This window comes from Schistocerca serialis, chromosome 6 (assembly GCF_023864345.2).
Source record: "Schistocerca serialis cubense isolate TAMUIC-IGC-003099 chromosome 6, iqSchSeri2.2, whole genome shotgun sequence".
Taxonomy (NCBI): Eukaryota; Metazoa; Arthropoda; class Insecta; order Orthoptera; family Acrididae; genus Schistocerca; species Schistocerca serialis.
In genome coordinates, this window is record NC_064643.1 from 100,262,441 (window position 1) to 100,278,210 (window position 15,770).

The 15,770-nt window shown below is 38.9% G+C and overlaps 1 non-coding gene across 1 annotated transcript; it reads left to right on the forward strand.

The window, feature by feature from the left end:
- Positions 1-337: 337 nt before the first annotated feature.
- Positions 338-412, forward strand: Trnat-ugu (transfer RNA threonine (anticodon UGU)). Its single transcript has one exon. It is a non-coding gene; the product is annotated as a tRNA-Thr (tRNA).
- The last annotated feature ends 15,358 nt before the right edge of the window (positions 413-15,770 follow it).

A 15,770-nucleotide genomic window follows, 5' to 3' on the forward strand; every position in this document is an offset into this window, starting at 1 on the left:
TATAGTTCAATGATGAATGGAACGTCTGCCACGTAAGCTGGAGTTCCCGGGTTCGAGTCCCGGTCGGGGCGCACATTTTCAGCTGTCTCCACTGATGTATATCAACAACACCTGTCGGCAGCTAAGGATTTCGATTTCATTATCATTTCATTCTAGAGAAGCTGCACGGTCATCAATGGTATCTGTTCTTTCGGGAACAGACACCATCATCATATATAGTTAAAGGCTACCTGGCCATTGACCTTCTTCTGTGCGATTGCGCACGCTTTGCCCAAACTCTTACGGGACTCGTCAGCTTAATCTGGCGCAAGTAATGAATGATCGCACTATCCTCCGTGCCTTCGGTGGCTCAGAGGGATAGAGCGTCTGCCATGTAAGCAGGAGTTCCCGGGTTCGAGTCCCGGTCGGGGCACACATTTTCAGCTGTCCGTATCAACAACACCTGTCGGCAGCTAAGCATTTCGATTTAATTATCTTTTCGTACTTTTTTAGTTTTATTTGTTGTTCTGAAATGAGATACGATGATTCCATTACTTTATCATGGATGTAAGCTTTGTTGTTTTCACTTTGTCCACAGAGACAAAGATGTACTTTTTGTTTTCAGAAATTTTGTGCTACATCCTGGTAGTAGTCACTATGTTTCACTGGGGTTTTTGTCAGATCAACTACAATATCTTTGCCCTTGGTCCACAAACAGTATTTACCCAAAGAAAAGTCTAATTTTATGTCCTTTTCTAGGAAAAAATCCATACCAAGTAAACATTCGACTATGCGATCCTTCAGAATTAGGAACAGGCACAACATAACTCCATTTCCTATTACAACAACCACCTGTGTCTGCCATTTGAATAGTTGCGAATTTGCAGACAGATCTAGGCTTATACAGCAATTCTCTACTCGGTAAGTCAGCACTTTTTTATGTCTTTAATCTTGTTAAATAAACTCTGTGATACAAGATTAACAGAGGCAGACTTGTCTAGAACAACTGAAGTAGGATTTTCCCCATATATAGCCTTAATTGAAGGTTGAGCTAATACCTGTGCGTCACTAGAACACATGTGTTGGTCCACAGTCAATTCATCTTGCATACCATCATTATATCGAAATAGGTTAACATGATTACGTTGATTGCTCCTATCCAGTAAAATAACCATAATTTGAGGGCTTCATGAGGTCGAATAAGTTTGGTGAAGCTTCGTAAAAGATAGCCAGCTGTGGCTCATTGGTCGCTTCAAAAATATTTGCCAGCAGGCCTTCATATCCCCTTGGTTCTGGCTTGCGTTATGTGAATTACTGTAACTTTTGTTGCTATTTCTACAAAACTGTCCATCCCTGTTCCCCTGGTTAACAGGATGATGATTATTGTACCTTCTTCTTGCCTGAAGAACTCTCAAAACATCTTCATGAGAAAATTGTCTCATCCCCACAGCGAGTATTCTCTAAGTTCTTCTTAATGTAGCTGCAGTCGCTACCCTATTTAGCATGAAATGAGTCAGGGTTGAACACCTGTGTCCTAATCCTTTCCTGGTAACACCCTGATCAGTATTTGCATAAAAATGCTCTTTTAGATTGTTCTTAAGTTTGGCATGATACTGCCGTTTGTGTTTCCCAGAAGGCGCCATCAATCTAATACAGCCTGTTGTAAATCGAATCTTTTGCTATTCACTCCAGAATTGAGGTAAGACACTTTTGAAACCGTTTATGAACATAACTGGGTGTGTGATACTTTTATGTAGTGAAAATACCTGGAATTGCCTGTGCTTAAGTAAATTTTCTTCAAGCAGGGCAAAAGGTAATGAAGATGTAGCTCCCACCTCATATAGGATACAGTACAGGGATAAATCATCATAATTAATTTCGTAACCGTACATGGTTGGATGCGCAAGTAATTCATGGAGTGCCTTGAACTATTCTTCTAACTGCAGAGAGTTTCTGTTGGATGGTTGTGATTTGCGATACAACTGCGTCACGGCATTCTAGCAAATCTTTGCTTAAAGTACATTTTATCTGTACTTATTGAGACTTTATTGATTCACCGCAATTATGCCATCTTTGCAGTAGTGATTCATTCATTTTCCACAAGTCGCACTTCTGTAGCTAATTTGTTATTAATCTCTACAGTTCTATGGGAAATCCACTATGAAAATTCATGAATATTGTGCTTTCACTTATCATCAAATTGTTTCTGAGCTTTAGCCCCCTGCTCTTCCACCAAAGTGTCACCTCATTTTCTGACTTTTATGCAGTGTCTTTTAATTGTTTTTGATCCATAAACAAAGAATGCAGGGCTTTCAGAAAACTTTTATAGGTCGTTTCTAGTTGTGCAGCTTCACCTGTTAAAGCACTCCACTTTAGTGATAAATTATTGAAATTATAAGCCAATTTCGTTGAATCATTAGACTTTTTTACAATTGTGCAGACAACCTTGTAGGTGGGGCAACCACAGCTATATAACCGCTTCAGCTGTATTTAGTCCTTCATTATAACTACCGGTTTCGTGGCACTAAAAGCCACATCTGAATAACAATAAATCCAGAAGGAATAACAACCCCGAGACGTCCACTCGTATGGTAAATTATTTTAAGATTTTAAAAAAAATTGTAAAAAATATTAAAAACTTTTAGATGAGAATATCAAAATGTTAGTACTCACATGACTAAAACATTAAGCCCCGAAAGACAGCCAATCACTCGGTCGAGCCCGTGCGTCATCAGCTTATGCACGAGCCGTCCACAGGAAAGCTGTTTACTTTCTTGCCGTCTGTATGATACAGCACGCGGCTGCGTCCCCTATACTCGGCTCCGCATAGATCGGAGAAGCGGTAAGTCTGCTTTTCAGGTTCTGACTTTCTGCCAATACCTGTTTACTTGACGATTTTGTCTAGTTGGAACATCCCTCCATTGTATGGCAACCACTTCTTGGTTTTTCATACTGGCCTAAAATTAGGTCTTAATCATTTCTATTTCTTTTCTCCTTACCAATGGGTCACTATGATACCATCTGTTTAGGACCCACCCACTATATTGGAATCTGGCTGTTATTATTCTGCGTCATACCACCTTTTAGCGGCGTTTTGTTTTGATGGTCAACGAATGTTACATAAAAATATTGCGAGTTTTTCCGATCTAATATTTTGGTCGTGTGAGTATTAACATTTTGATATTCTCATGTAAAAGATTTCAATACTTTTTTTTAAATTTAATCTTAAAATAATTTACCACACCAGTGTACGCCTCAGGGTTGTTATTCCTACTGGATTTATTGTTATACAGATGTTCACCTGAGGATGTGCCTTTTAGTAACACGAAACCGATAGCGATTCAATAATAAAGGACTAAATACAGCTGTAACGGTAATTAATACCCAAAATTTTTTATGATTGCGCAAATATGTTGTTAATTTTCGTTTGTTGTTCAGTTTTAAGACCTTTCATACATTCTTCCATTGACCGAAAACTTCGTAACGGTTGCATAATATAGCCATTATAATTCCTCCTCCTTTTTATTGAAATATTGAAAGTTATTTGTTTCAATTGGCTAGCAAGAACGAAAATCGGAATTATGTTAATGATGGCAGTAGAGACGAGAATCAGAGCAATCAGCAATTCATCATTTGGATTTGCAGCCCCTTGTGTTTACCGTGTTCGCAGTTAAAATTGTAGGATGTGAGGTCCGCCAGTTATGCAAAACACCGTTTTTTCCAGGTTCCGAAACATGTTTCAGCACCACTGTGCCATCATCAGTGGGTTTCCATTTTATTTTGCATGGTTTTTCAGTACCACTTGTGTATTATTTATTACAGGTAGCTTGTCATGTTTTCGTGTGTCAAGCCCTTTTATTTTCAGCATCATGGTGGAGTGTTGTGATGCGCCCGTAAATATAACACGTATTTTCACAAATGAGGTCGTAAAGTCACTATGCATTTCACCAGAACACATCTTATTATGGCAATTTTTTTAAATTGGTAACAGAGTAATGGGTGACAGTAGGAAGAAATATCAGTATTTCAATGCCAGTATTTGCGTTGCACTAGAACGATTCTTTAAAAGGTATTGTACTTCGTAAAATGCACCGAGAATAAATACAGGTTCTTTTATTCACCATACACTATGCATTCAAGACTGCAGCAATGGCAGCCGACCAATAGCACTAAATATTAATAAATCAAACTTTGTTCGTCACTCATCGTTACAAGGTTGTTGTCTGTTGTTGTGGTCTTCAGTCCTGAGACTGGTTTGATGCAGCTCTCCATGCTACTCTATCCTGTGCAAGATTCTTCATCTCCCAGTACCTACTGCAACCTACATCCTTCTGAATCTGCTTAGTGTATTCATCTCTTGGTCTCCCTCTATGATTTTTACCCTCCACGCTGCCCTCCAATACTAAATTGGTGATCCCTTGATGCCTCAGAACATGTTCTACCAACCGATCCCTTCTTCTACTGAAGTTGTGCCACAAACTCCTCTTCTCCCCAATACTATTCAATACTTCCTCATTAGTTATGTGATCTACCCATCTAATCTTCAGCATTCCTCTGTAGCACCACATTTCGAAAGCTTCTATTCTCTTCTTGTCCAAACTATTTATCGTCCATGTTTCACTTCCATACATGGCTACACTCCATACAAATACTTTCAGAAATGACTTCCTGACACTTAAATCTATACTCGATGTCAACAAATTTCTCTCCTTCAGAAACGCTTACCTTTCCATTGCCAGTCTACATTTTATATCCTTTGTACTTCGACCATCATCAGTTATTTTGCTCCCCAAATAGCAAAACTCCTTTACTACTTTAAGTGTCTCATTTCCTAATCTAATTCCCTCAGCATCACCCGACTTAATTCGACTACATTCCATTATCCTCGTTTTGCTTTTGTTGATGTTCATCTTATACCGTCCTTTCAAGACACTATCCATTCCAATCAACTGCTCTTCCAAGTCCTTTGCTGCCTCAGACAGAATTACAATGTCATCGGCGAACCTCAACGTTTTTATTTCTTCTCCATGGATTTTAATACCTACTCCGAATTTTTCTTTTGTTTCCTTTACTGCTTGCTCAATATACAGATTGAACAACATCGGGGAGAGGCTACAACCCTGTCTCACTCCCTTCCCAACCACTGCTTCCCTTTCATGTCCCTCGACTCTTATAACTGCCATCTGGTTTCTGTATAATTTGTAAATAGCCTTTCACTCCCTGTATTTTACCCCTGCCACCTTTAGAACAGTCAACATTGTCAAAAGCTTTCTCTAAGTCTACAAATGCTAGAAACGTAGGTTTGCCTTTCCTTAATCTTTCTTCTAAGATAAGTCGTAACGTCAGTATTGCCTCACGTGTTCCAGTATTTCTACGGAATCCAAACTGATCCTCCCCGAGGTCGGCGTCTACTAGTTTTTCCATTCGTCTGTAAAGAATTCGTGTTATCATTTTGCAGCTGTGACTCACTAAACTGATTGTCCGGTAATTTTCACATCTGTTAACACCTGCTTTCTTTGGGATTGGAATTATTATATTCTTCTTGAAGTCTGAGGGTATTTCGCCTGTCTCATACATCTTGCTCACCAGATGGTAGAGTTTTGTCAGGACTGGCTCTCCCAAGGCCGTCAGTAGTTCCAATGGAATGTTGTCTACTCCGGGGGCCTTGTTTCGACTCAGGTCTTTCCGTGCTCTGTCAAACTCTTCAGGCAGTATCGTATCTCCCATTTCATCTTCATCTACATCCATTTCCATTTCCATAATATTGTCCTCATGTACATCGCCCTTGTATAGACCCTCTATATACTCCTTCCACCTTTCTGCTTTCCCTTCTTTGCTTAGAACTGGGTTTCCATCTGAGCTCTTGATGTTCATACAAGTGGTTCTCTTATCTCCAAAGGTCTCTTAAATGAAGGTAAAGACAAGGAATAATGGTAGTATTAAGTAAAATCATTGTAGCTTTGAATCAGATGTAATTAAGTTACACAGAGAGAAAAAGGGACTCGGTTCTGCTCTCTGTCTAGACAGGAAGGACACCAGAAAGAAAAATACCCAGCAATTGTTTTTTTAAAACCAATTCATAACCGAAGTTTACACAGTTTTTTACTGATACTACAGATTTTATGACATTATCTCAGAGTTTAGAAATATGTGGATGCTCTATTATCGCCGCTGTTGTGGGTTAAGATGCAGGATGGCGAGCAGGGGGAAGCCCCAACAGCGACAGGAAGGGCAGACAATCCGAGTCAGTATTTGTACTACTCAAGAGTGGCACCCTGGGCTCCCTGCCCCCAAATTGAACAGCTGACACATGGGTGCACTGGTTCTTCATTCACGGAAGATCGGTCTGTTCCTCATCTGCTGGTAGTCACGGGTGTGACTAGCAAGAATGCAACTCACAGAATTCAAGTTCCTCCCTCAGCCAGACAGTTGCAGATTCGTAGCAGTGGACACCAAGCTGGCTGTGACTCGCGACACTTCATCGTATTCACAGTGTCATCCTGCATCTAGTAGAGCCGGCCTTCCATCGGTACCAGTCATGCGGATGGAGTGATCTGAAAGTGAGTGAAAGGATGGCGAGGATTTTATAGCACTCGATGACGTGGTGCCCCTGTATGAGTGACTTAATTTGCTCCCGTTTACTGAGCCTGACAGTACTCTCGTCTACCTTCAGAGCGTTCCTTTATATACAGTTTGCAGCCTGGAAGACGTTCTTGTATCACCTCTATATGAAGTTACTGTACATGGTTCTATTACAGAAGGGCGTTGCGTCGGCTCTGCACTGTTGTCTAAGTGCTGAATAAGGTGTTCCTGACGTTCTCTCTCGCAAAGTATGAGCCAATGAACTCCCTGTTTTTTGGTGCTGCGACTCTTCCGAACGTTGGCATTCATTACACCATCACTGGATACTCGAGGGTCTAACAGTACCATCACTTGCAAAGTAGGTTAGAAATCAGATTAATAATGTTGCTCACGCAGCATATGTTCGCTTTATCGGGCAACAACAAAGTTATTGACTGTGGATGATATCGTCAGAGTGGAAATAATGAAGTCACTGTAAAAAAGTCATTAATTTTGGCACATATCTTGAATAGATTCCCACGTAGATTTCATCGAAGTTGTAATGGCTCATCTTGTTGATTCTAGGGTGATTCCACTTTGACTGCTAGAAGGTCCAGATCTGTATTTTAGGAATATTTGAAGACCTAACAAATGCGTTTTTCAGGAAATTCTTAATGATCAAACAACTCCAGATCAGAACAATGGTATGGTAGAAATAATTTTTGACTTGGTGTTCACGATCCACATTTTTATTAAACTTCTTGTAAATTAACATCTACTTCTTCTTAATTGTCACATCATCAAGAAAACAGTTTTACATCAACCTTCATACATTTAATTTACACTTTAACCAAACACAAGACTTGACTGTTCTTTTACAAAGCGAAATAACAACTTAACTTCTGCAAAGTGAAACAAAAACTGCTCTGTTCGCATTCGCGCCAAAACGGTTACAAGTAAGTCAAAGACTATGACTGTCTCACAGAAATGAATACACACAAGAACCATATCACTGTAATATATCGATATATCTGAGTACCTATACATTAATAAAACCAAATGTAAATATTGACACAAAAACAGGTCCGTTACTTCGCAGAAAGTAGTACGATATTACTGGTATCGAGAACTGGGGTTGGAGTGCCGTAATGGTCACGTAAAGAACCATTACAAAGGGTATGCTCCATTTAATATCATCCCTGTCGGATGTAGCAAAATTTTACTCCTGCACTTAATTACTATCCTACAGTGCAACAATTCACTAAAACACAATAATTTCACGTGCAAAGTTCCTACCAAACACTTCACTAAAGTCATGAATAATTTCAATAAAAAGGTATTTATCTGTTCGATGTTGCAGTTTTTAATGTATTGTGTCACAAATCTTTCAAACAATCAATTCAAGCTTTTCATAATTCGGTACATTTGGCATTCCATTGCGCAATTTCGCTATTGCGTTGTTGGCACCCACATCAAAATTATCGTCCGTAGTCATACAGTAAAACGCCTGGCAAACAGTAGCTGGAACACTCTCTCTCATTAGATAACTCAGATTCACACAAACATTATGGCAGCTCAATGCCACCACGTGTGATATTCCGCTAATAACCCATTCAAAATCTAAAGTTATGAACTCAAGCGAGAAACCTTTATTTAAAGGCATGTGTCACCTAGTAATTAATTATAACAAAGCGGAATACACGTTTAAATAGAAATCATAGATTCTTCAACTTTTGTAGTCCTGTCTTCCTCAGTTGCGTGTAATATTACGGTATATTGATAATTTTTACTTATGGACCGTCTGACAGCAACTGAATAAAACACAATTTTAGTGCATTGCATTAAAACAAGCGTTCAGTGCATAGTGCTGTGGAATGTGGAAAAAACAGCAAATTGGCGCTCATAGGAAGAAGAACAACACCAAAAATGCAACAGGAGCGTAATATGTAAGAAACTGTCTACGCAACCTGCCACTGATGATGCCTTGCAGAAAATAAAGGCGAAACGCGTATGGCACTAAAATTGTGTTTTATTCAGTTTCTGTGAGACGGTCCGTAAGTAAACATTATCAATATACCGTAATCATAGATTCTCATCTGAATTTAGTGTTGACCTCTACGAGGTCTGTGGTGTTTTATCTCCAGTTCACTGCCTGGAATAATTTTATGTGAGAAAATCAATTTCTAAATAATGAAGATTACACCAAGCTTCCTAGTAACTCTTTCCGAAGTTTATTACTAACACTTTTTTGCGCAGAATAAAATATAAATCCACATAACTTAGGAAAGACACGATAAAAGTTCGATACCGTTTTTTATATTTTTATTTGGCCTTTGGCCATCGCCATAAACCATCCATCACATTTACGAAGTATCTTTCTTAATGTTATTGTCCTATACACATCGTCAACTACTATTTACAAAAATATTTAGAATATGAATAAACGATTATACATATCACCAATATAACCTACGCATAAAGTGATTATACCACAGTAATTAACACAAGAAAACATATACTAACAAAAATCCACACATTATGTCTAGATAGTTGTGTCACACATATTTAAGAGGCTGAACATCATATTTAAAATGTGGGCACTCTTTTGTGTTGACAACGACATCGCAGCCGACGTTGCAAGAAGAATCTTTGAGTCAACCAAGGATTTTTGTTGTCATCTTGAATCTGGTGGCCAGCCTGAGTGGCCGAGCGGTTCTAGGCGCTACAGTCTGGAACCGCGCGACCACTACGGTCGCAGGTTCGAATTCTGCCTCGCGCATGGATGTGTGTGTTGTCCTTATGTTAGTTAGGTTTAAGTGGTTCTAAGTCTAGAGGACTGATGACCTGAGATGTTAAGTCCCATAGTGCTCAGAGCCATTTGAACCATTTTTGAATCTGGCACACGATAACAGTAGGTGATTCATGTCTCCTTCTCCATTCCATATATCACATCCTTCAATCCTATTCGGAACAATTGAATTGAGAATTTGCCATGACTTTAGCGCATGCGCCTAATGTTGTTATGAATCCCCGCTCCTAGTCCAATGACGCTATTTCAGGCTGTATCTGGCGGTATTGTACTCCTTTTGATATCTTGATCGGATCCTATTGTGTCTTCCAGTCGTTTCTCGCTTTTTCATTTACTAAGCTCAGCATTTCTTGATAAGAAAGTCCCTCATTTAGGATTTTGCCGGAGTTCATTGCTCGCTTCGCTACACTGTCTACTATTTCGTTATGAAATATGCCACTGTGCCGTGGAATCCTCAAGAAATTTGTTACTAAACCTGCTTGCATATTTGTAACGACTTCTTTAATAATGTCGGTAACTAGAGGTGACACACTTTTGTACCATTTCAGTATTTTAAGTCTCTTTAGTAAACTTAGGGAATCTGTTAATATCGCCATACTGCTTCTTCTGCAAGATCTTCCATATTTCATTGCTTCTGTAACTGCAGTATCTTCCGAGTACTAGATCGTTGTCTTCTTGGGCAGAGAATATAGGACTTGATAATTTTCTGCAGGGTTGTATATTACACATCTTTCTTATCGTTGTCGACGGTCTTGAATCCATCCGTACAGATCTCCGTTGAAATCATGAAAATAGTATGGAGCAAAATGTTGATTACAGTCTTCAGGTTTGGAGAATCTTTATATTACGATTTTGTCAAAGATAAGTTTTCTTCTTGGCACTTGAATGAGGCAAGGAATTCTGCTGAGACATCGTATTAGGACCATCATTCAAGAGATGTCAAAATCAGCGATTTTCTTTCATTTTCCAGAGAAATAGCTAAATTTTTCCGTGTATAACTAATACTTCATGATACCTTTGATTAGAGAGAGTCTTGTCTGTGAGATTCGTTTGGAAGCGAATTTGTTCGAAACACTTCCCTTCTGATACTCGGTGATGGTTCCCCTGCCTCAACAAGAAGAGCAGTGGTAAGTGTGGATAGTATGGCCCCATTGCACATTCCAATACAGCGATATTGAAGTTCGTCTAGCTTCGATATCGAATTTCCTGATCCATAATAAAAAAAAATGCATCGGTAATACAAGACTGATCTCACAAGTCTATTACACAAGTTGAGCAGAATACACAGGTGTGATCTCCACCATGTGCTGGACACACATCTCAGTGCATTCATCCTTATTTCTGTCTTGGAAGAAATATCATTTATGTGACGCCTCCACTTTAGTCTGGAGACACGCCTAGTAACTTAGCTTGATATTTACTCCACCAACCTTCATACGACCCTAGCAATCTGGAACTCTTCTTCGTGTAAAAATAACTATAGATGAATTTTCAGGTATTATCTCTAGGCCATTCTCTTTCAACCAAATTCCAAGGTTTGATACAGCATGATCCACAATTTCTTTTGCTTTCCCTCCGGAATAAGCGGTCGTATACAGGCAACGATCAGCGAAAAAGGTTTTTCAAGGTCTCGCGCGTATGCTGTGAACAGGAGAGGGCTCTAAATAGCTCCCGAGGGATACCTCTGTCGATTATCCGAGTCGAAATGGTTCAAATGGCTCTCAGCACTGTGGGACTTAACATCTGAGGTCATCAGTCGCCGACTATCCGAGTCCAGATAGTATTTTCATTATACTTAACACAATTCTTCTCTGTGAGAGCAAAGATTTCATTCCACAGATTAGTTTCAGTGGCAAACTGATTGAAATAAGTTTTCTTTCCAATATTGTGATTTTCACATTGTCATAACCCCAGATACATCGCAGAAATACCTAAAAAAGGAGACATTTATTCACGAAAGTCGTTGAATGTCAATTGCCAAAATATCTTTGTTGTACTCTTTCCCTTACGAAATCAAAACTGGTTCTTGGTAAGAACATTATTCCTCTCCACGCATCATTCTAATATATTTTTAACCATTCTTGATATACATGAAGATATTACTTTCGGTCTGTAAGATGACCGGTTTAGAGTATCTTTCTTTGGTTTAACAATTAGGAATTAAGATCTGAGTCGTCTATTCCTGAGGTACTGGGTCACACATCCCTATTTCATTGTACAACCTTCGTGGTATGGAAAGTGCCTCAGATGGCAAGTATCGAATCATGCTATAATGTATTCCGTCGGTAAATGGCGCTGTGTTGGGTGAATTTTGTAAAGCATTAATCTGTTCTTGTTCTTCAAAAGGTGTACAAAATTCATGCTCTGTTTCATCGTCATGAAAATAAATATCTTCACTGTGGGTTGAAGCTGGTGCAGTTCTGTCCAAGAATGGTTCTAACCAAAACACGTGTTTCTCGATGAATTTTGCATTTGATTTTCCGCTTATAAAACACCTAACATTTGTTCATCCTCTGTCGTGCTGGTATCTTTTCGTAACGACTCAAAGTATTGGATCCAACTTTTCTTCTCGCACGACTTTAAAACTATTTTTGTTGATGTTTCCGTTCGCTTGAAACGTAAAAAAAATTTCTGACGTTGGTCTCTTTCTGTATTGCGATGGTGCTAATATTCTCCTCGCTGCGGCCCTGGAGCATTCTCTGTTCCAATAGATATTTCCTTCCCAGAGCTTTCACCCGGAGAGCTTTCCCAGTTGGATTGACACGAAATCTAAAATCTAATAACACAAATAAAACCACTACAATAAAGGAAACAGTGCAACCATAAGTCATGTATACAAAAGAAAGTATTGCTTAAACGGTTTCACTTACCAATAACTTTAGATTACGATCGGATTGGCTAGTAGCACCGTAAATGACGCAAGTTGGCATTTTTGATGAAACATCTACGTCTCCACACAATCAAAGCACCACATGCTATTTTGTATACGATCACGAAAGTCCATAGATATCCCCAGTGATTGATACTGGGCAAGGGCACGTCATAGTGACATTACGGGGAAGTACCACCACAGCGAAACACGTGGGTGTAAATTCGGTGAACCTAATGTTTTGATCTATGTAAGTAGGCGGTCGTCGGCTTCAAATTTTTGATGTAATGACAGCACCTGTATTTTTTACCTCCATGTTACAAATAAGCTATGTATGGACTATTATCTGTTAACTTACGTAAGTTCTATGGAAGTTTTCTTGGTGGTGGTACTGCTACATCCGTATCTGTTGGTAATGGTTTCTGATCTACATGCGTCTCATTTTCTATCATATGTTCACAGACGCCATCATTGTTATTGCCACTGCGTTTCGCCTTTGGACCCAATTGTTGCGACAAGTCTAAAGCTTGTCTTTTGTAATAGCTTTGAATGTCCTTATTACTGACCAGTCAACTACAGGATTACTTATTTCACTGTTCAAACAATGCATAGCACTTACCACAGGTTCACTGCCTCCTTCGCCACGTCGGCGATGCGATATGTGAAGCCGGATTATAAATCTACAACCCATGCAACCACTGCTCGATGATTCTTGTGTAATAATCCAACAATATCAATTAGATAAGGTCTGTTTACGTCTTCTAACAACACTAACCAATAATCTTACTTACACGATTCACAGTGAATTTGTGTAGACAATTAATTCGCAGTTAACATGTGGCAGCCATCTTGAAGTGCAATTTTTAGTGAGACGAACCCTAACCAAATTTTGATGCATCTACAACAATGGCTGCGTCTGCACCTCAGCCGTTTAAACATTTAACTGACTGGAAAAGTTAAGATATATTGTTGAATTCGTTAGATAAGTTAATGTACAAGGTACAATAACCAGTACTGCCTTTTCATTTCTTTTCATCTATCTGTTGATTACAAACGCATTTATAAACTAGTACATTGTATCCTTTCTCGTGACATATGAGTTTCTTACATGGAAAATGGTTTAAGAAACCGTTTAATAATACAGAAAACTCATGGTTAGTTATTTTGCTGATTACACTGTACTTTTGTTGCTAACATTTACACAGTTTACTGTTCTAGATTATATTTAAACTGTATAGTTAATTTTAATAGAATTATTCCACATTAAAGAAAATGTGAATACAAAAATTTATATACAACATTCTACTGAGTTTAGCATTTACTAACGATTTTACACTGCACAGTATTGTTTGGAGAAAGAAATCATGTTATCTGCATTCCAAAAATATGCGAAATCTTGTATTGTGATAGTTAATTGACTTGCATCGTATATTTCGCTGTATCCAACTTGGTCCATCATTTTACAAGCTGCGACATTAATAACTGACAACGATGTCCAAAACTTCTTCACTTAGCTATTTTTTTTAACAAGTGAAAATTCTTACAGACAATTATATCGTTTTATGGAACTGCGGTTGTGGTAGCAGACAGGTGCTTCTGTTTGTTTTAACGCTAGGGGACACATTATTATCATGAAGAAACACTTATCGTCCTTCAGATAAACGTCATGATTGTATAAAAGTTTTATTAATTATTAACAAATACCATGGATCGCGACCTAAACGAAATTTTGTGGTCCTAAAGTTTCATCACCAGCGCAGAGCAGAGCTTCACTGTATATTTCCTGGCACGAAGCAAGTCATGACACTGAGATAAGAGGTAAAACTGTAATTAATTTTCAGTGATGCCCAGTTGCCTTGATACAGAATAGGAGAATAACCCATCGCAGTAGAGTGCTTCATTATAGTATGTGTAATTCTGTTGGTTTTTGACTAGCAAACTGGACACTGGGTGAATGAAGATTCTCCAATGCACAAAACCTTTGGGTAAAGAAACCCTTGGTAAAGAAACACAGCCTATGCTGTAATCATGCAGAATATACTGATGGAAGAGAAACGTTTTTCAGTATGAAGAACTTGAAGGAAGGTTACCATGCAAATCTTCTTGTGCTTATGGGGTATGTTGATTAAAATTTCATCCTTAAGCAAGCTTGTTTTCAGTACAGAAAATGACAATCCTACAGATTTTTCAGTTGGACATCACAATAAAGCAGCCCAGAACACATGTATGTATAGCTTTTTGCCGTCTTTGAGACATTGAGAATCGTCGAATGGCGAATGATTGGTATAATGGACATAAGTGTCATATTGGCAAGTCAATACAATGGAAAAACATCCAAAGTTGCAAATTTTATGTACTTGATGACTATTTTCGGGTCAAGATCCATTTTCAAATCATCCAGATAGACAAAATGGGTATTTCCCAAAATATAAGAACCATGTCAAACTAATAAGTGTATATGTATGAGTCACAAAGAGCAAGTGGACAGTATAGAGCCTACAGACAGCTCTGTATCTCTTGCGCTTTATGATAAATATATGTTTATTATCGTGATGCAGTTCCAATATTTATGAACCGCCATTTTTACTATCTGTATAATTTGAAAACGGGCCCCAACTCGAAACCAATCATCAACCAAATAAATGTAAAATTTGCGGCTTTGGCTGTTTTTCCATTGTATTAATTAGAAATATTAGCTGCCTTGCAATTAATCCAGCATGCTGGACGTTCCTATATACTGGTTAAGCGACAGACAGTTTGCTCTACTGAAATGACTGTGGAACGACTAGGGGCGAGACTGACTAGGGACGGCAGTGTGGCTAGATATGTGTAGACACAGCTCTTTATGGAAGGACTACACCACGAGAAGATCATAGGATTGGTCGAATGGCTCTGTCGAATATGTGTATGACCGTGGTTGTAATCGAGGCAGAGTTGGTGAAGGCGTTGCTGATTCTGTGTGCTATAACTTTTTTCTTCTTTTAATTTCTGTATAATGATTGTTTCGCATTATTCTTTCTGTAATATTACGCATAGCTGTGCCTCACTTTTTATGTTAAATGGACCAGATAATTGTTAGCTGGGATGTTTCATTAATATCAGTGGCCAGTTCTGCCTAATACTTCAATTCGATCCTCCAATAATGGGAATGGGGTAAGCAGGACGATTACTGTTGACAAGAGCAATTTCAGAAGGTCTACAAACAATATCTGACTTGTCCGAGCTTCCTATTTTATATACACTGGTGTTCAAAATTAAAGCAACAAACCTGCGTCTCAGCCAAGACGTAATCATACAAATTGTCAACAGGTGTCCGTATGATCGTCTTCTGCATGGAAGATGGCATTCTGGTTAGCGAATAACCACGCCAACGATGACGTCAGGGCACCTACCAAACGGGGTAGTTTTTGCTGGATAGTCGCTGTGCACACAGTCATAGACGGTGCTGTATGGCGCAGAGAAGACGCCTACCAGGCTCTCTGCAGTGGAGGGCCATAGGAAGAATAGAACAGGACAGTCGCAAGCTGGTATGGCCCGATGGCTTAATGCGAA